This window comes from Tachypleus tridentatus, chromosome 6 (genome assembly GCF_004210375.1).
Source record: "Tachypleus tridentatus isolate NWPU-2018 chromosome 6, ASM421037v1, whole genome shotgun sequence".
NCBI classification, from domain to species: Eukaryota; Metazoa; Arthropoda; class Merostomata; order Xiphosura; family Limulidae; genus Tachypleus; species Tachypleus tridentatus.
Genome location: NC_134830.1, coordinates 158040039 through 158061704, shown reverse-complemented (window position 1 = coordinate 158061704; position 21666 = coordinate 158040039). Strand labels below are relative to the sequence as shown.

The window sequence follows — 21666 nt, the reverse complement described above, 5'->3', positions numbered from 1 at the left end:
ATTAAGAAAGGATTGTGATATTACATTAAAATCAGCATTAATGTATGTGTTCTACTGATTAATTACTGCCACTATTAAAGTACTTTCAATTATTTTATACCATAAACGTCTATAGTAACTGTAAAATAAATCTAGTGTTAATAACGAATACAAAAAACTTAGATACGTTTCTTTTTAGCTGCGACAAACAAAAGCAATTTGTGATGAAAGGTTACAACACTTTCGACATTAATTTTCATTTGACTAATTGGTTGTGTTTCTTTCTGTTCTTTCAGCCCTCTCCAGGTACAGATAATTATTTGATAACTGTTATTTTAAGCTACTAAGACCAGACTTGTTAAAACAAACCAAACAAAGCATCTGTCGCTAAACGTATACGCACGCTTGTAACATAGACCTCATATATGCTATATCAAGATATTTACCATAAACAGAAATCATTGTAATTTTTTTTAATGCTGTTAGACAAGTATTTCCGGTCAAGCTGAGGATATGAAAAGTTTACAATATAAGTATAAAATAAAGGACTGTACTTCACATTCAAGTCTTTATTCTTTTCACCTTTGACCTATATAAACAGAACTGTACGCTTTTTTTTTAAAGGTACTGAAATATTGCAAAACGACACTCCCCCGTTTATGTTATCAATGACGTTTAACACTGAATATATTATTTCTCGCACTGAGCTGTTTGTATAAAAAAAATGATGAAATACAGATTATTTCACTATCCTTTTTCTTCCCCACACATACCTTTGTAACTTTTTGTTTTTACATAACTTGAATTTATGATTTAATTTGCAATATAAGTATAGAAACTGAATTCTGTTGTTAAACATTCAAAGTCCATATAGATAATAATAACGGATAAGGCAGAGGCTGTTGCTTTTTGTAGTTGAGCACAAAGCTACACAAAGGGCTATCTATGCTCTCTCTGCCCACCACGGGTAACAAAACCCGGTTTCCGACAAAAGATAAATAAGGTTGGTATCGTATCTAATACAAGCTGAAGTCTATTAAACTTGGAACTGTTTTTACGACCGTCCAACGTTTACAGCTTTTATTTATTTTCATGTTAAAATGTTGACGTAATAAAACTTCAGTGTAACACTGTAACCTAAAAAAATCTGGAATTCAATTTATTATTATTTTTTGCAATAATTTAAGTAACTCCCGCCTTAATATTATCACTACTATATAGGCCTGCCTTATTATTTTATAAAATACACTTAAAAATATGTTACGAATGTAAGACATTAATTAACGTGTCTATATGTAGTCGCACAGAACAGTTGTTTCCGCTACACTAACAGTCGTGAGCCTGTTTTACTAGTACTAGTTAACGACCACGTAGGTTTAATTTTTGCGTCGACCCCAGTTGGTTTGATGAAATGGTCCCTCAACTCTCTCACCGTTGGATAGATGGCTCTTGGCCTCGTAAAATAAAGGTAATTTGTATGTACTTGGATGTTGCCTATCTACTGAAAACTTATTTAAAAAAGAAACTTTGAGGAATATTTTACTTACCGTTAACGGTTTATATCGGCTATCTTTATAACCTATAAATTTTCACCGACTGGAATTTCTGAAGATATATAATATTTCCAATGGCAGGAAACAACCAACTTTAACAACTGAGGATAGGCTATTCACTGACAGCTGTGTAGCCTATACCAGGCCCTGGTGAAATTTCAGACTTGGCAACGACAGCGCCCGTGGGTTCATGTGCCCTCCGCCCAAACTGGCGTCAAGTTAGTGAGCGCTGATTGGCCAAACTCATGGGTGGCCGGGTGATTACGAAATTTCAGATTGTTAGGGGCGGGGCTTCTTGTTTAGCGAGTAAACCTAAACGCCAAGAAGGTAGGGGGTCATGGCGAACGTTAGCATGCTCACAACACCATTGTTAAAGAAACTTGCCAACGACGCAAGAACACGAATGTCCAAACGGCCCAATGATATGAAAGAAAGGCGTGGACTATTCATAAAAACTAAATAAATTGGTTGGGCAAATACCCTGGATATGGAAAAAGATCGTATCCTGATTGGATAAACTTGGGCCTGTCCCAACTGGCTTCGAGGGGTAATAGGTATAACGCGTGTTTGTGCTTCAAGCAGTTTACTTCGCAAACGAAGTTTCCTTTTTCTGCAGTTCAATACAAATTACGTCTACAACGTTTCCACATAAAAGATAAAAGTAATTAAAAGTTTATTAGCCATAAAAAAAGATGAAACTAAATCAAAAATATAACCCACTAATATATTTTTTCATTATTATCGTTGTATATACTTAATTTGATTTTTTAAAAATTAGACAATAGAAGAGCCAATAAAATATCCTTCCAATTACGTGAACAAACTTGTTAACGTAGAGGTATATACGAATGTGCCAAAATACCGAGTATACGCTGATAAGGTTTAATTATCAAGAGAGTGTTTTTGTCTTCTTGGTCTCACAGTATTTCACAATCAGTAATAGTTTAGAAACAATCAGCGGTTTATGTATTTGAAATTAATATGGGTAAAAATCTTACTAACCAGTTTTAATAATCCAAATCTGGAAAAAAAAAAGACTATTTCGAATCAACGTTGAAAATCAAGGTTTTTTGAGGTATATGATTTATCTAAATAGCATTGCCACTGCAGGCTCTTGTTTCTACAGTGTCGGTATATTTCATAGTTGATGGTCATTTTTTGTTGTTTTTTATCTCAGAGTAAAGCAGTCTTTGTAATGGATTAAACGTGAATTAATCATTTTCTGTTTTGAACAACGCTGCTGATTTATTTATTTGAAAGTTATTTCTTGAATTCTGTGATAATATACCTTTATCGTCTCGAGTTCCTGTATCTGTATTTCATTTTAATTATTGAAAAATACGATAAATCATATTTTTCATACGTTTATATGTCTTTTTCTTGCTGTGTTGTAAGAATTAACTGATATTTGGGGCATCTGTTTTCATTTATTCATTTTTTAAAATAATAATATAGATAATCTACGTAAAAGAACTAAAGAGATGTTATAAATATTAATCATTTATTTTATATTTTTGTAATTTGGGTTGACTTTTAATAAACATATATAAGTGTTATCAGTACTTTCAGTAAACATAACTTATTTTTATTTATTTTGCATCTAACTTGTGTCAAAATTTGTCCTTTTCAGACTTTGATCCACTGAACCAAATAACTGATTTTCGAGGTACTAACACACATAGATGTCAGTAAAAATGTCGTTCAGAACTCTCAAGCTCTTTCTTTGACTGCAGAAAAATCGAGCAGGTTTTACTGAGACGGGCGAAGACTGTTACAGATGTATGTAAAACATTTATAGAAATTGTGTTACACGTATCACGTCAATGGAATAATTCGAGGTCAAAGGATAACCTCGTATATTTCATTAAGCAAGGTTAGGCTTTGACCTTGTTGTGTCTTTGCAGTCAAAGACTAAAGGTTATATCAAGTGTTTTCTGGCTATTAGTCAGTAGGATCACCAAAACCAGCGTGCGTATTTTCTGCTTATTTGTCAGTTGAGTCAGTCAAATTACCATATATATTTTATGGTTATTTGTCAGTAAGTTCGGACAACTTAACATGTATATTTTCTGGCTATTTGTCACTAGGGTCAGATAACTTACCATGTGTATTTTCTGGCTATTTTTCAGTATGGTCAGGCAACTTACCATGTGTATTTTCTGGTTATTCGTCAGTAAGTTTAGACAACTTACCATTTGTATTTTCTGGCTATTAGTCAGTAGGATCACCAAAATCACCATGTGTATTTTCTGGTTATTTGTTAGTAGAGTTAGTCAAATTACGATGTGTATTTTCTGGCTATTTGTTAGTAAGTTCAGACAACTTACCATGTGTATTTTCTGGATATTTGTCAGTAGGGTCAGACAAATTATCATGTGTATTTTCTGGTTATTTGTCAATAAGTTCAGACAACTCCCCATGTGTATTTTCTGGTTATTCATCAATAAGTTCAGACAACTTACTAAGTGAATTTTCTGAATATTTGTCAGTAAGATCAGACAAATTACCATGTGTATTTTATGGTTATTTGTCAGTAAGTTCAGACAACTTACCAAGTGTATTTTCTGGTTATTCGTCAGTAAGTTTAGACAACTTACGATGTGTATTTTCTGGTTATTTTTCAGTAGAGTCACTCAAATTACCATGTGTATTTTCTAGCTATCTGTTAGTAAGTTCAGACAACTTACCATGTGTATTTTCTGGCTATTTACCAGTAGGGTCAGACAAATTACCATGTGTATTTTATGGTTATTTGCCATTAAGGTAAGACAAATTACCATGTTTTTTTTCTGGCTCTTTGTCAGTAGGGTCAGACAAATTACCATATGTGATTTCTGGCTGCTTGCCAATAGGATCTTCAAAACTTAACACAGGTGTTTCGTGGCTGGTAACCAGTATCTTCTCCATATTACATATTCGTGTTTCCTGGATATTAGTTTGTATTATATTCAAAGATAGCACGACTGTTGTTTTTCTGGACCAGCGTACGTGTTTCTCTCTATCGTTTATAGAACTGAATAAGGCATAGAATTAACATATAGCTGATAAGTATCTCATCTCTATCATTCACCTAGACTACGAGATGAAATTTGAATTAGAACAATATGCAATCGTATTGTTTGTGTGGGAAAACAGAACACGCTAATGTGATACATATAATGTTTTGAGGACTTACGTGTTTGTTTTATATAATTCTGTTTCGGTTTCCTTCAGTTTTTAAACAGGTCATTTGTAGGCTATGCTTTTTTTTTCTCTATTATCTTTCACTTTTGTATCTTTTTTTCGTCGTATGCTGAAAACTTTGATTAGTGAGAATTATGAAAGTTTAGGAAACGGTTTGAATAAATATAAAACGCGAAAAAGGTTAAGGAAGATGGAGGACTGATGAGTGAGCCTTAAAACACAATGATTCAATACTGAGTTAGCAAAGTTTATTATTTATTAATAAGTTATGGATTTGTTAATCAGTTTTACGAATACCAAATTTCTGCTTGGATGGAATAACATGAAAAACACTGTACGTTTTATAACGTGCGAAAATTAAATGATAAGTGAAATTATCGTGTTAGCGTCTAACTGTGATCTTAGGCCTATCAATGAAAGTTAGTTTAAGCTAAATATAAAAGTTGTAGTCGAAGCACCAGAAGAAAATATTTTTCTTGTCACTAAGTGAAATGGATTTGTGTATTATTTTTATCAAATAATACAAAGGAAGGTGTGTGTTTTCGTATATCAAAGTCACAGTGGGCTATCTGCTATTCTAACCGAATGGAATCGACACCCTGATTTTAGCAATGTAAATCCAAAGACTTACCTCTGTCCAACCAGGGAAGAATACAAAGGCCTCCCACGTAACAATAGGAAATGTGACAATAATCAGTGGCGTATTTAGGTAGGAGCTAGAGGGAGCTCAGCCCCAAGGCCCATTGATAATTTTATTCTATGTAGAATTACATGCCCACAAAAATTATTAGTCTCTGGGCCCACACAACCTTAAATCCACCACTGACTACAATTTAATATTAATCGTTGTATTGGTGGGTTTTGATTTTAAATTTGATCTGAAGTTCACGGAGGGCGTGTTTGTGAAGGGCAAAACTACTGACGTCATCATGTTGCGATAGTGTTCGCGAAAATATGGAGCTGTAGACGAGGAAAGTTTGTAAAATATTTTATCCGTTGTGAACAGTGCCCTTGTGATTTATTTACGCTTTCATGGATATTTTAAATTGGTTTTGGTTTGATTTCTTTCTAATTTCGCGTAAAGCTACACGAGGGCTATCTGCGCTAGCAGTCCTTAATTTAACAGTTATAGACTAGAGAGAAAATTGCTGGTCAGCATTATCCACTGCCACAAATAGCGGGACTCACTATCACTTTGTAACACCCCACGGTTAAAAGGGCGAGCATGTTTGGTGGAACGGGGATTCGAATCCGCAGATTGCGAGTCGAGCGCCCCCTAACTACCTAGACATGCCAGGTTCTTTATCTAAATATTCGATCTTTTAATGTCACAAGAGTTAATAAAAATGTGGGGGGCGACTAAATTTGCTCGTTGGTTGTTCTTTACATACCTGGAAGATCAGAGGTAGAGGTATAAATAAATATCTGTCTCCAAAATCAATCTGAGGTGTTTGTTCAGATCACTTTTTAATTGCTGTACACAAACAACGAAATAATTTTAACAGTTTCATCAGCGTTTCTAAATAAATGTACTCTTGAGATACACATAACTTCAACAAAAGATGAACTACAAAACATCCAAATCACAAGACACACAAAACTTTAAAAGATGAACTACAAAACATCCAAGTTACAAGACACACACGACTTCAAAAGACAAACTACAAGACATCCAAGCCACAAGATACACGTCAAAAGACAAACTACAAGACATCCAAGCCACAAGATACACGTCAAAAGACAAACTACAAAACATCCAAGTTACAAGACACATAATGTCAAAAGACAAACTACAAAACATCCAAGTTACAAGACACACAAAACTTCAAAAGACAAACTACAAGACATCCAAGCCACAACATATACGTCAAAAGACAAACTACAAGACATCCAACTCACAAGTCATGTTATTAAGATGAATGATCATAGATGGAAAGTTGATAAGGTTCTGATCGTCTATATGCTATAAAGATGAACGGTTGTGAATGGAATGTTGATGAGGTTCTGATCGTCTATATGCTATAAAGATGAACGGTTGTGGATGGAATGTTGATGAGGTTCTGATCGTCTATATGCTATAAAGATGAACGGTCGTGGATGGAATGTTGATGAGGTTCTGATCGTCTATATGCTATAAAGATGAACGGTTGTGGATGGAATGTTGATGAGGTTCTGATCGTCTATATGCTATAAAGATGAACGGTTGTGGATGGAATGTTGATGAGGTTCTGATCGTCTATATGCTATAAAGATGAACGGTTGTGGATGGAATGTTGATGAGGTTCTGATCGTCTATATGCTATAAAGATGAACGGTTGTGGATGGAATGTTGATGAGGTTCTGATCGTCTATATGCTATAAAGATGAACGGTTGTGGATGGAATGTTGATGAGGTTCTGATCGTCTATATGCTATAAAGATGAACGGTTGTGGATGGAATGTTGATGAGGTTCTGATCGTCTATATGCTATAAAGATGAACGGTTGTGGATGGAATGTTGATGAAGTTCTGATCGTCTATATGCTATAAAGATGAACGGTTGTGGATGGAATGTTGATGAGCTTCTGATCGTCTATATGCTATAAAGATGAACGGTTGTGGATGGAATGTTGATGAAGTTCTGATCGTCTATATGCTATAAAGATGAACGGTTGTGGATGGAATGTTGATGAGGTTCTGATCGTCTATATGCTATAAAGATGAATGGTTGTGGATGGAATGTTGATGAGGTTCTGATCGTCTATATGCTATAAAGATGAACGGTCGTGGATGGAATGTTGATGAGGTGCTGATTGTCTGTATATTATAAAGATGAATGATTGTGGGTGAAATATTGATAAAGTTCTGATCGTCTGTTATTTATAAAGATGAATGGTTGTGGATGGAATGTTGATGAGGTTCTAATCGTCTGTTATTTATAAAGAAGAATAGTTATGGATGGAATGTTGATTTGGATCTGACTGTCTGTATGTTATAGAGATGAATGGTCGTCGATGGGATGTTGATGAGGTTCTGATCGTCCCTATATTATGAAGATGAATGGTTGTGGATGGAAAATTTATAAAGTTGTGATGAGCAGATGCTCATCACAAAGAAAAATGACCGTAAATGAGGATGCAACATAAAGTCAGATGATCACTTTCACTGTCTGTTCGAAAGAGGGACACAACAACAGATGAGAGTTCGATATAATAGGTTATCATCTTTGTGTTACAAAGATAAATCATAGTAGATGGAATTGCAACAAATTAGTGTTACAGTTATCTCTGATTAACCAAATTATCTGTAATTTCACATGCTACAGAAAGATAAACTAAGTTTTAAGTAAAGTACTTGATCTCCTGTAAGGGGTCGTGATAAAATTAGCGTTTAGTGGAAATCAATGTTAGGGAGATTGCGTATAATATAATACAATAATTTATAAATTGTTTCAAGTACGAATACACAGTACGGTGTTAAAAACATACAAACATTAAACTGGTGTCATTATATCAGGTGATGGGTTAATTTGTTTCGAATTTAACGCAAGGATATACGACGGCTGTCTGCGCTAGTCGTCCATAATTTAGCAGTGTAAAACTAGAGAGGAGGTATCCAGTGAACACCGCCCATTCTTTTGCCATCGAATAGTGGGATTGACCGTTACAGTAAAACGTCCCCACGGTTGAAAGAGCGAGCATATTCGGTGAAAGGAACACGATGCCGCAGATTTAGAGTCGAGCGCCCTAACCACTGGTGTCGAATAGCGGAAGTTATCATATCATTTGTATTTGTTATCGTGTGATGAGAGAAAAACGTAATTTATAGTTCGTGTTTCTGTTAACAAATAAAAGTAATAAGATAAACGTATCTAGCTTGTGCTTTGTTTTCTAGTTAAGCAGAGCCACAAAATAGGCTGTCTGTGCTCTGTCCACCACAAGTATTGAAGCCAGGTTTCTAGCGTTATAAGTCTGTTGAAATACCGTTGTGCCACTGGGGAGCGCTAAACAGCCTCAAAGCTTGTCTCCTATCTTTGTGTCCTTTATGTAAACTTTTCAGTGAAATAATTAATAATCAAAATATCTATTTGGTATATTTTAAATTCACAATTGTATAATAACAAAATATATTCGTTTTTTTTTGTTTTTCTACACCCAAGGAATATATATGCATAAAACAACGATACCAGAGTCGATCTACACTTTATTCAAGTTATACATATATATATATATATATATAGTATACTAGAGCAGAAAAAGGAAAAAGCTACTAGTATTTCCTGAAATTTGTATCTGATAAACAATATAAGCGGCAAGGGGACTATTTCCTTCATAGATCTGTGTGAACTCAAGAAAAAAATCTTAATTTTTGAATAGCCCGATGTGGTTTTGTTACAGGAAAAACACACACACAATTTTTGAATAATCTTACTTAAACGTAAATCACGATATTTTAATGTTAATAAACACCAGATCTGTATTCAAAATGTTACATTTCGTTTAGTAACTGCGGTCATGCTCTTGTCGAAGTGAAACGACGTTTTCATGACATTCTCTATGTACTGTATTTAGGTGACTCATGGCGCCATCTGTGTGACTGAGCAAGCATCTGCAATTCGACTATTGTACGAGTTCCAAGAGCAGGCCTAATAAAGGTAAGCGCACACTGGTTACGTTACATGTCAGTTTAACGGTGGTTCGTACCGCCCACTGCCATTACTAGCCTCGATTTCACCTTAACAACATACAATGCATCGAATCCACTGCATCTGATATTGATTAACGATAGACAAGCTAAGTACCCAACCAACAGCTAACGACATCAAGATGTTAAGTGTTTATGAGCAAATATATATTAATATTTATATTAATAATTAATTAATCACTGATAAAATAGTAAATACAAATTACAAAGGCGGGCGAGTAAGAATGGGCTTAGTTTACGTAAGGGATCAAACTGTTAATCTGTCTCTTAATAAACACTTTCCAACTACCCTTCTTTCAGGAGAATATACAAATTATTGATGGCACGTTTCTTGCGCACATACTAAACAAAACATATTCCCTTACTGTTACTACATTAATAACTCCTATTTTTCCCTCTCACTGTTGTTTTTACATCTCCCAAACAATGATCATCTTTCACCATAACCTGCTGAACCCTAATATTATTAACGGTATCCGTTTCCTACATAATTTAATAAATGTTACGATTTTTGTTCATGTGTTCTTTGTTCATCGGATTTTTCTCACATAAGAGATTGGTTAGCCTGAAGTTGTAACTAGCTCTTAACTTCACAGACGTTATAAACTGCGACCAAACCTAGTTATTTGTTCCCAAAATTACAAAATGGGGGGAATGTAAATTTTATCTTTAAAGCTATAAAAAGTGGACTTTTTAAAGATGAGACAAAATCATTTACGAACTTTATTTGACTACGGAATAAAATAATTGGAACTGGATTTTCGTCAACATGGTATGAACGACATTCTGGCCCGGCATAGCCAAGCGTGTTAAGGCATTCGACTCGTAATCCGAGGATCGCGGGTTCCAATCCCGGTCGCGACAAACATGCTCGCCCTCCCAGCCGTGGGGGCGTTATAATGTGACGGTCAATCCCACTATTCGTTGGTACAAGAGTAGCCCAAACGTTGGCGGTGGGTGGTGATGACTAGCTGCCTTCCCTCTAGTCTTACACTGCTAAATTAGGGACGTCTAGCGCAGATATCCCTCGAGTAGCTTTGCGCGAAATTAAAAAACAAAACAAAAAAAACGACATTCTAATAGTAGCGAAATTTTCCTTTGGGTAGAAGATAAAAATGAGGTGAATTTAAATTAGTGATGAACAAAAAATAGTATGTGTTTTAATACGACTTCTTAGGGAGAGGGAATCAGATACAGCACTATATATATATATATCACAGTACTGGCTATTGTATGTCCATGTTGGCCCGCCAGGCCAAGTGTGTTGAGGCGTGCGACTCGTAATCTGAGGGTCGCGGGTTCGCATCCCCGTCGCGCCAAACATGCTCGCCCTTTCAGCCGTGGAGGCGTTATAATGTTACGGTCAATCCCACTATTCGTTGGTACAAGAGTAGCCCAAGAGTTGGCGGTGGGTGGTAATGACTAGCTGCCTTCCTTCTAGTCTTACACTGCTAAATTAGGGACGGCTAGCACACATAGCCCTCGAGTAGCTTTGAGCGAAATTAAAAAAAAACAAAACAAACAAAAACATGTCCATGTAACTACATCGCAGGTTGTGGATGGATTTTCACTCAAATTGGTATGGAGGTTCCTTAGGTCCGTGCAAATGTACATACAAATTTCCAATTTTGCCTTTTGCGGTTTTGCATTTTGGTTTGTTTGTTTTTTGTAGTACCTCACCTCCTGTAAATGAATCTTCACCAAATATGGCATAGAGATTCATTGGGTCCATGAGGAGATACATATACATATTTTTAGTTTTGCTTTTTTTACCATTACTTCGCCTCCCGTTGATGGTTCTTCACCAAATTTGCTATGAAGGTTTATTGGAACCACAGGAAGATACATAAAAAACTTTCTGTTTTGCATTTTGCACAATTATGGGCGTTTTGTAACATAAACTTGGCATGAAAATTTATTTGTATCCTTGCGGAGGTACATGCAAAGTTGCGGTTTCATATTTTGTGTTTTGCAGTTTTTATGGGCATTTTGTACAATTACATATAACGGAAGCAACTCTGCATGTCTTAAGATAACCTTTCGTTAATGATGAACTTACATAACTTCTGTCCAGGGGACGAGTACTCCAGCTAGTATGAAATAAATTACGAGTTTGCACATAATTAAATATATATATACATTCTCTTTTTAAAGTTATCTTTATTAAATGTATTAGAAAAAATCATGGAAACGGTGAGGAAAGAGAGTATAAAAAGCAAATGCTAAGGGAATGTCCCCTCTTTTAGTGTGAAAATGAACTGCACCATAGTATATTCACATGTTGATAGTTTACACTATGACTGGTTGACAACCAGCCAATCAGAAAGTGTCAATGCCTTTAAATGTATAGGAATACACACTATGTACATTAATAATAGTGTGAATACCATTACGTCTCCCAGAGTTGAAATGGAGCGTGGAAAGCACGTAGAAGTCAAAGTTTTGGCTAGTCATGCGAGAAATTGTGACAAGACTTTGTTTCAGATACTGCTGTATAAAAGATTCTGAAGAGGGCAAGGGAACTGGCGCTATTAACGCTAACACTCTTCGAATTAAAAACCGAGACTTTCCCAAAATGATGTTAAGCACCGTCTTTAAAGACAAAGAGGACATTTTAAGTAATCTACACCGATTTTCAGATCAGTAGACATTTTAATTTGTATTAAGATAATATTATTTCAAACTTACACAAAGTGCAAACAGTTAGTTTATGATAATAAACGTCATTTTGCCTTTTTTGTTTGTTTAGTCAATTTAAAATTCGAAGAGAAATAAAGTATAACTGGTTTGTAAATACACATTATATAATAACAATGGAAAACCCGTGGCGTAAGTATGCTCCCACAACTGTATGTATGCGTGTGGGGCGAATCGGCCGAAATCGTAACCACAAAAATAGAAAGACAAATGCAGGGCCTAATTACGTTTTATGTGTGTGTATGGGGGGCGCTTCTGTGGTAGGAACGCCACTGCAGGAAATATAAGAATAATATCGTTAACGATTGTCTTTTAAGAACATAATTCATAAACAACCCATTATTATACATCAATACATGTTTTAAACATAATGTTAGGCGAAACTTGTTTTGCAGAATTATCAAACGATGATGCACAGAATATCAAATGATGATCGTCATATTATAACGCCCCCATGGCTGAAAGGGCGAGCATGTTTGGTGTAACGATGATTCAAACCGTGACCCTTGGAATACGAATCGAGTGTCTTATCCACCTGGCCATGCCGGGCCTTCGCCGTCTGGAAGCGCTCGTGTTACTAGAGATCGTTTCACCTGTATCTACACATCAGTAGTTAAATTTTAGTATGTTTATCACTGCTCTTTTTATACAGTTATTTGAACTATTTACTTACATTATTATTGTATGTTATAACTTACTTTTCTACCGACTTTTGTTTTTAATTAAAAAGAAATCGTATGATATCTGAGAACGCAAAGCCTGAATTGCGTTCTCTCACCGCCAGGTGGATACTTTTATATATTCATTTCTTGTTCATCATAAAGTTGCAGGTGGTTGAAACTGTTTTTAGTATTATAAACCTCCAGAGTTACCACTGGGGAATAGGCAGACATTGCAGTTAAAATTGTCATTTGTTTTATTAAGTTTCTGTCAAATCAAGTTACAAAAGTAGTGAGTGTGGTGCGTCTGAAACATTTTTATTTCCTTCATTGAAACACATTGAAAGTTGTGTATTTGTTGTTGTTTTTTTGGAATTTCGCGAAAAGCTAAACGAGGGCTATCTGCACTAACAGTCCCTAACTTAGCAGTGTAAGACTAGAGGGAAGACAGCTTGTCATCACCACCCACCACCAACTCTTGGGCTACTCTTTTACCAACTAATAATGGGATTGACTGTCACTTATAACGCCCCCACGGCTGAAAGGGCGAGCATATTTGGTGTGACGGGGATTCGAACTCGCGACCCACAATTACGAGTCGAGCGCCCTTACCACTTGACCATGTTAGAGTGTAAGAGCTAGAGAAAATACTTTACTTTGACAAAATTGGGAATATGTTATTACAAGATCACAGACACATGTACATGGAAAATTCACACTTTTAGTCAGTTCTAATACAATTCGTCTGATATATTTGAAAACTAAAAGCTGACTTAACAGTGACATATTGATTGATACCTTACCCTTCTAATTCTACGTGTAAACTTTTTCACACAAATGAATTGTTTTCAATTTCGCGCAAAGCTACTCGAGGACTATCTGCTCTAGCCAGCCATAATTTAGCAGTGTAAGACTAGAGGGAAGGAAGCTAGTCATCACCACCCACCGCCAACTCTTGGGCTACTCTTTTAATAACGAATAGTGGGATTGACCGTTACATTATAACACCCCCACGGCTGAAAGGGCGAGCATGTTTGGTGCGACCGGGATTCGAACCCGCGACCCACACAAATGAAACAGAAGAACAGAACAGAACAGAACTGCTACATGATCTAACAGTTAATGACCTGTTTCTGAAGTATAGTACAGTGGACGATTTCCATAATACATATTATATATATATGTTACAAACTATCGTTTCGGTTTCATGGATCAGGTGTGGCTTAGTAACTAGAGTGCCAAAGTGCGAGTCCAAAGGTGCCTATTTTGCGTTATGTTGTTGCAGAATTCTTTTGGAACAGCGACGTTCCAATTCCAATAATGTATTATCAGATCCCAAGGTTTGGCGGCTTGTGCTGTCGATTAACTAACAACTTTATAGTCATTCAGCTTCCTCTGTAGTCCAGCGGTAAGTCTTTGTTTGTGCCTTTCTTATAGCAAAGCCACATCGAGCAGTCTGCTGTGTCCACCGAGAGGAATAGAATCCCTGATGTTAATTTCTGAGACTAAAAACGCTAAAAATCACGTTTCGATACCCATGATGGGCACAACAACAGATTGCTTGCTTATTGTGTAGCTTTGCGCTTAAGAACAAACAAACAAAGAAGTCTATTAGTTCAAAATTAAGGAGGTTTAGTGCAGGATTAGCGCGAATTTTCAACATTAACAAACATAATAAAAAATTTACTAATGATTCTTACGCGACGGTTCGTGTATATATATGTATTTCTTTACGAATTTTTAATGTTTTTTTCTTTCCTAATTGATAATACGTCGCTTCAATCCACTAATCTAGCCAATGGGCTGTTGTCTGTATTTTGTCTGTCGTGAAGAATTGAACCACAAATTTTAGTGTAATAAGTCCGTGAGCTTACCGCTGGTCCACCGAAGAAACAGTCGTTGTTATATTCCAGTTTTAACGCGAAACTATACAAAGGATACCTACGCATAGCCTTCCATAATTTTGACCTGATGGGCTAGAGGACAGTTGGTGAAGAGGACCCACCGCTAAGTTTTGAATTATATTTGTCTGACCACATAGTCTTGACCGTCAATTACAATAGTGCTCTCGCGGCATAAAAATCCTCCAATCCACAGTTCTGGCACAATAACCGCTGGGCCATGCCCTGTCCTTGGGTTACAGAGAGCCAGTTTTGAATCTAATAACGCACCTTTTGTACGTGCTTATTAAGTATATTTCACTTGAACTTTCCCGAATGTTCTTGATGCCACTGATAGGTTTCGTTGTTCACTGCGACGAAACCGGTTTGTTCTGCCCTTTTTTTATTTCTCAAGCGCAATGCTGCACAATAGGCTATCTGTGCTGTGCCCACCGCTAATAGTGAAACCCGATTTGTAGCGCCGTAGGCCTGCAGAATTACTGCTGAGCCACCGGAGGGGGTGGGGGCGATTACCCTGTTTCATATTTTGCAGGATCACTTCTTTAGGCTTTAGGCCTAACATGGCCAGGTGATTAGAACGCTCGACTCCCAATCTGCGGGTTCGAATCCTCTTCCCATCAAACATGCTCGCCCCTTCAGCAGTTATAATATTCTTATCAATCCCACTATTAGCTGGTGAAAGAGTAGCCCAAGAATTAGCTATGGGTGGTAGTGATTAAGTGCTAGGAAACCTCTGGTCTTTCACTGCTAAATTAGGGACGGTAAGTGCATATAACCTTCCTGTAGATTTGCGCGAAATTCAATCCAATCTCAAAGCTTTGAGAGAAGAAGTCAAATGCATCTGACCCTCTCAGGTCCTCAACGACTCAATCCCGACACTGAGAGAGAGTCACATGTGATGTGATATGTACCTTTAGCGAAAACGACCTGAACATTTCAACTATAGAAAACAAACTACTATTTAATGTCGCAATGCATTTATTGGATGGTTTATTATTTTCACTCTACTTTTGTTGTGTGCTAAAGTTTAGAGAGTACTAAATAATTGACAACCAATTTAGAAGCCTTTTTAAAGTCTGTAGAAACTTTCCGTGACAATAATGTATCTTATAAGAATAATTGAGTGTAAGTGGAAGAACCGAGATACATGATTTTTACATAAGAATACGGGAGTTATTTGTTTGTTTTAGAGTAAAGTCGCATTGGATTGTCTTGTTTTGTCCACAATGTGGACAAGATCTCACCACTTCCCCACCGGAAGCTTGATACCCAGCTATGTCAAACATTCTTCTTCGCGCTTATGATTACCAAAATAGTAAATTCTCTAAGGGGTTTGAGTCCGCCGCTGGAATAGTGGTAAGTCTACGAATTTACAATGTTAAAATCAGGTGTTCGATTTCCCTCAGTGGCTTTGCTATAAAAAAAACCCAAAAATATACACTCTAAGGTCTTTGAAAATATATATGTATAGCTGGTTTTTAATCGACATAGACTGACATCTGTCGGATTTTCTTTAATGTACTTCAGACACTTGTCATTATGAAGTGTATGTATGAGCATGTGTTTGTGTTAATCACAAAACTACACAACGGGCTGTGTGTTGTACCCATCGGGGGTATCAAAACCAGGTTTTTAACGTTATATTCCTTTATAATTTACCGCTTAGTTACTAGTTGAGGCATTTATGAGTTTTATTTTTCAAACACTTTTCGGAATGAAGATGGAACAGAAGATAATTTATCAGTTTGAATGTAATATATATATATATTAGATTGCTTTGAATTTCGCACAAAGCTACACGAGGGCTATCTGCACTAGCAGTCCCTGATTTAGCCGTGTAAGACTAGAGGGAAGGAAGCTAGTCATCACCACCCACCACCAACTCTTGGGCTACTCTTTTACCAACTAATAATGGGATTGACTGTTACATTATAACGCCCCCATAGCTTAAAGGGCGAGCATGTTTGGTGTGACAGGGATTCGAACCTGCGACCCTCGGATTACAAGTCTGGTGCCTTAACCACGTTTGGCCACATATATATATATATATATATATTATAGAAAATTAATACTGATAAAGTTAATTAAACAAAATCAAAAGAAAGAACTGTGTTAAAAACAGCAAATCCAAACTTTTGACTAATTATATTAGTTAGTTATAACCTAAAAACAAGCCGAAAAAAATAAATTTAAAAAATAATAAACAAGAAATGTTGCATTAATTGAAAAGATGTCAGGGTACAAGCTATAATGTGGGCAATAAAATGTACCCTAGGTTATGGAGGTGACATTGCGGTGGGGATACACCGTCTATCAGTCTTAACCTCCATTCACCAGTCTCATATAAAGAAATGAAATAAAGGAATAGCAATAGATATAGAAATTAGGAGAGCGAGATGTGGGTGCTCAAACACACAACGCCCAACATCTCTATCATCTTTCACTGCCTGCAGACAGTTGTACGAAGGTGACTACTCTAGAAAGTAAAGAAAAAATAATAATTGAAAAATAAAAATAAGAATGTTTTGAAACTACAAGAAACTAGCCTTCCCCAGAACACGAAGTTTTAAAGTAAGATAAATACCAAAAAAAAAGTCAGACTGAATAAAGATTATCAAACGTTAATACTGCTCCTATCTTTCGGTTATCTGTGCTGTCCTGATCACAGGTATCGAAACCCGGTACTTACCCGGTACCCGGTAGTTATACGTCCGTAAGCTTACTGTTGTGCCTCTAGTGGGTTCAGAAAGTTGAATTAAAGTAAAATTGTTTTTATAGTACAACAGTTCGACGTCAGGATTAGTTTGTTTGTTGTTTTTATAGTGCAACAGTTCGACGTCAGGATTAGTTTGTTTGTTGTTTTTAATTAAGCACACAGCTACACAAAGGGTTATCTGTGCTCTGCCCATCACGGGTATGGAAACCGGGATTTTAACGTTGTTAGTCCGCAGACATACCGCTGAGCTACTGGGGGTTTGGTTTAGGTTGTATTAGCTGATTATATATATATATATCATTATTTAATATAATTTCAGTATTTAGCATTTGAAGCGGAGATGAGGACAACGAAAATAAACTGCTCGCGAGAATGTAAGTTTATGACGTAAAGATGAAACTGTAATGTATTATAAGTGAAACCGATAAAATAAATGACTGAAGTCAATAATCATTGTACAAAAGTTTATACGATATTCAGTGTCTGGGGACTATCTGTACAAGTTCCAGGAAGAGTTCTTGTGAAAGTAAAGTGTTGTAAAAAAAAGTGTCATTCTCTTCACGTTTGTAAAACGATAAAAGTGGGATGGGTGAAACGTTAGCAGAAGAGCACACCATGGTGGTGGTGGTGGTATTATCTCTGCAGGCTCATCAGTATGGAGAATACAGATACACCTATAAATAGCTATCCACACCCAATTATCTGAGGACTACATTTATTCGTATACGAAGGTTGCTTCAAGTTCTATAAATCGCTGTAGGGGTGACAAACAGTCGAGAAGAGGTAGCTCAAGGATGTGAAACCTTGTATTTGATTGGTTCACTCTGCTACACCTCGGTTCAAAACGTAGAATTAGCTATAGCGACTAGATGGCGCTGTTTATGTGTGTCTTTTAGCACAAAGTTGAGCACAAAGGCTATCTGCGCCCTATCCTCGACAGGGAGTCGAACCTCGTATTTTAGAGCTATAAATTTGTAAAATTACCGCTGACCCACCGAGAGACATTTATATGTCAGATAATTTAGCAGACAGTAATTTTGATAACTGAAAGGGCTTTATCCACCCACATCCCGGTTCAGTTAATTATTTGGCTTGTGTTTATTTGTCGAGGAAGCTAGCTAGACAATGTACTTAATTAAACCCAGAATGAAAGATATGTTAAAGTCAACTAAAATGTATATAGAGAAGACTCCACATGGATCGTGCACAAATTACAGCGTTAGATAATTGTGTCTTACATAAACCACTGATTGGTGAACTTTTGGACACTACACCTTCAAGTTGTGATTCTTCAGTGTTTCTCTGCACCAGTAGTTTCTTAGCTTTCCATTTAGATTCTGTGCTAACTTGAATAATCCTTAGATATTTACTTAAATTTCTATATTCGTAGCCTACTGAGCACAGCTGTTTGTTTTTTTATCGTTTCCATAACTTTTATTATCCACGCCCCCTTTAATAAATACGGTTTCTTGCACTTTTGTTTTTTTGTAATGAGTGAACGAGTGATTTCAGTGACAAAAGGTAACACACAATAATATGGAGATATACAATAAAATGTTATATATGTTGCAGTGATGATTTATTCTAATTAATGAAAATTATATTTAAAAGTTTATTATATACATATATATATAATTGCATTGTTGCACTATTGACGCCACCCTGATCACCCCCTCCTCCCCAAGAGATAACTCGCACCTCCTCGGGGGATACCTCACAGTTCAGAAAACGCTGCCTTATATTATCTAAAGCACAGAACCCGACACTTGTCCGCATGTTTAACGCACGAGCTTTCTGTGTGTTAGATTTTTCGTTTGGATGTTTATTATTTAGTAGTTCTGAAAATCAATTTTAAGTACTGACATTTCAGTTAGACGTGTGGATTTTTTGGTTATGTGGAGGTACCATGGATTTCTGTTAGACGTCTGGATTCATTGGCAAAATGACGCATCATGGATTCCTGCTGGACATCTGGGTTCATTGGCTACATGGATGCATCATGATTTTCTGTTAGACGTCTGGATTCATTGGATATATAACGCATCATGGATTCCTGCTGGACATCTGGGTTCATTGGCTACATGGATGCATCATGATTTTCTGTTAGACGTCTGGATTCATTGGATATATGATGCATCATGGATTCCTCCTGGACATCTGGGTTTATTAGCTATATGGATGCATCACGAATTTCTGTTAGACGTTTGGATTCATTTGCTATATGACGTATCATAGATTCCTGCTGGACATCTGGGTTCATTGGCTATATTGGATGCAAAGTAGCTGTCTACTACCAGCCTGGATTCCTTGGCTTCAGGGATGCAATGTCTCGATTTACTGATTGTTTAGGATGCAACGTATATTTTCTGCTATGATTTTGGATTTAATGAACATTATAGAGCAACGTGAATTTCAGTAAACAGATTCATTGGTTTGTAATGTAAAACATGTATTTCTATCAGATATCTGGTTTCGTTGATTAGCTTGGCTATTTATATACCTACAGAGCCATCTTGTGTAAATCATAAGAAACAATTTCTTCAACTCGTTTAAGCAGCATCACTTGATAACTTCATGAAACTCACTAATATATAACAACACACTGGTAATTTGTCTTCAGTTTGACGAACTGTGACACGACCTTGTTACAACTTTCTAATTAACCGACAAGTTTGAACTCTTGTTGGTTTCTTTCGCTGAAGATATCTCTAAATAAGAGAAATATTGAAAGAGTTTCAACTATGTTTTTTATGTTATTTTCTGGTTCAGAGTTTTAATAAGCCGATTAATGTCACTCCTATGTATATTTATTCTAAAAAGTTTAGAGTTAATGAACGATTTTAGCGAAAGATTGCGCAAAAATTACTGACAAGTTTAAACAAATTATTGCAAGAAGTGTGTGTTTTCTTATAGCAAAGCCACATAAAGCTGTCTGCTATGTCCATCAAAGGTAATCGAACTCCTGATTATAGCATTGTATATCCGAAGACTTAATTATGTCCTACCAGAGGTTTCTTGAAAGCCCGGCACGGCCAGGTGGTTAAGACACTCGAATCCATCTGTTATTCCACTGAGGTTAAAAAGTCCAGTGTTTCATCGAAACAGCTATCGATAAAAACTATCACTGTCTCTTCTGTTCAGGATCGGCCCGGCATGACCAGGTTGGTTAAGGCGTTCGACTCGTAATCTGAGGGTCACGAGTTCGAATCCCCGTTGCACCAAACATGCTCGCCCTTTCAGCCGTTGGGTGTTATAAAATGACGGTCAATCCCACTATTTGTTGGTAAAAAGTAGCCCAAGAGTTGGCGGTGGGTGGCGATGACTAGCTGCTTTCCCTCTAGTCTTACACTGATAAATTAGGGACGGCTAGCGCAGATAGTCCTCGTGTAGCTTTGCGTGAAATTCAAAAACAGAAAAAAAACTTGAATAAGTTAAGGTAATTAAGTGTATGTTATACCAAAATAATAAATGATGTATCTAAGTTCATTAATATTGTTTTTAACACCGTAATTAAGAAAGTGACCAACTCCATAATTCAACATACGTCATGGACAATAAAACAGGGTTGTTGTTTTTCCGAAACACAACCTATCATGGTTTGATAGATGTAAAGTTTCAGACAGTTTTACCATTAACCTGAATACACCATACCTCATACCACCCATTTTATGTATATTTATGTTGTTGTTTTTAGGGTGGTCCCCAAGCTATAAAACTACCGCAATAACATGAACTCCTATATATTTAACTTAATTACCAACAGAAATACATAAATTCAACACCACCAGTTGTCCTTTCATTCCAATCAAGAAACGTCGTAATATAAGTTTGATGCATTTCTTTCTGGAGGGTCCCGAAAGTGTTCTGTTTTGAGAGTAAATAAAACAAAAATTAAGAGTAACAAATATTTTATTTATTGCTTTTGAAGTTTATGTCATACTATGTATGTTGTAGCCCAAAGAGTGAATAATTCTTCTCGCGATTCATGGTTTGCTCACGTTTCACTGAAGTCACGACTCTACAAGTTGCAGTGTAAAGTATCCCTTCCGTGGCGTAAGTTCTCCGCTGGTACAACGGTAAGTCTACGAATTTACAACGCTAAAATCAGGGGTTCTATTCCCCTCTGTGGACTCAGCAGATAACCCAATGTGACTTTGCTATAATAAAATACACACACATACACTCCGTGGGGTAATTTTAATATAGAAACTCATCTTGCACTGTTTTCACGCGTGCGTTAGAGCTATGATCGATCTACATATCTTACAACGATTGTGAATATCAAACGACCGCGA

General features: G+C 36.4%; 1 protein-coding gene and 1 long non-coding RNA gene across 25 annotated transcripts in view; one reads left to right on the top strand and one right to left on the bottom strand.

Moving 5' to 3' along the window:
- Positions 1–21666, bottom strand: part of LOC143254232 (uncharacterized) — a 142727-nt gene that overhangs the window by 76420 nt on the left and 44641 nt on the right. For 4 of the 23 annotated variants that reach the window (XM_076509046.1, XM_076509054.1, XM_076509062.1 and 1 more), the window contains exon 1: positions 1527–1913. The exons of 15 other annotated variants lie outside the window; for them this stretch is intronic. The gene's annotated coding sequence lies outside the window, so the exon portion shown is untranslated. Of the gene's footprint in view, positions 1–1526; positions 1917–21666 lie in introns of those variants that run through there. 4 more of the 23 variants (XM_076509057.1, XM_076509065.1, XM_076509053.1 and 1 more) reach the window with 3 other exon arrangements.
- The window catches only part of LOC143254234 (uncharacterized), a 58843-nt gene continuing 39614 nt past the window's right edge, over positions 2438–21666 (top strand). The window contains exons 1-3 of one of the 2 annotated variants that reach the window (XR_013030112.1): positions 2438–2607; positions 3163–3311; positions 9266–9348. This is a non-coding gene — a long non-coding RNA (uncharacterized LOC143254234). The remainder of the gene's footprint in view (positions 2608–3162; positions 3312–9265; positions 9349–21666) is intronic. The other variant, XR_013030113.1, reaches the window with a different exon arrangement.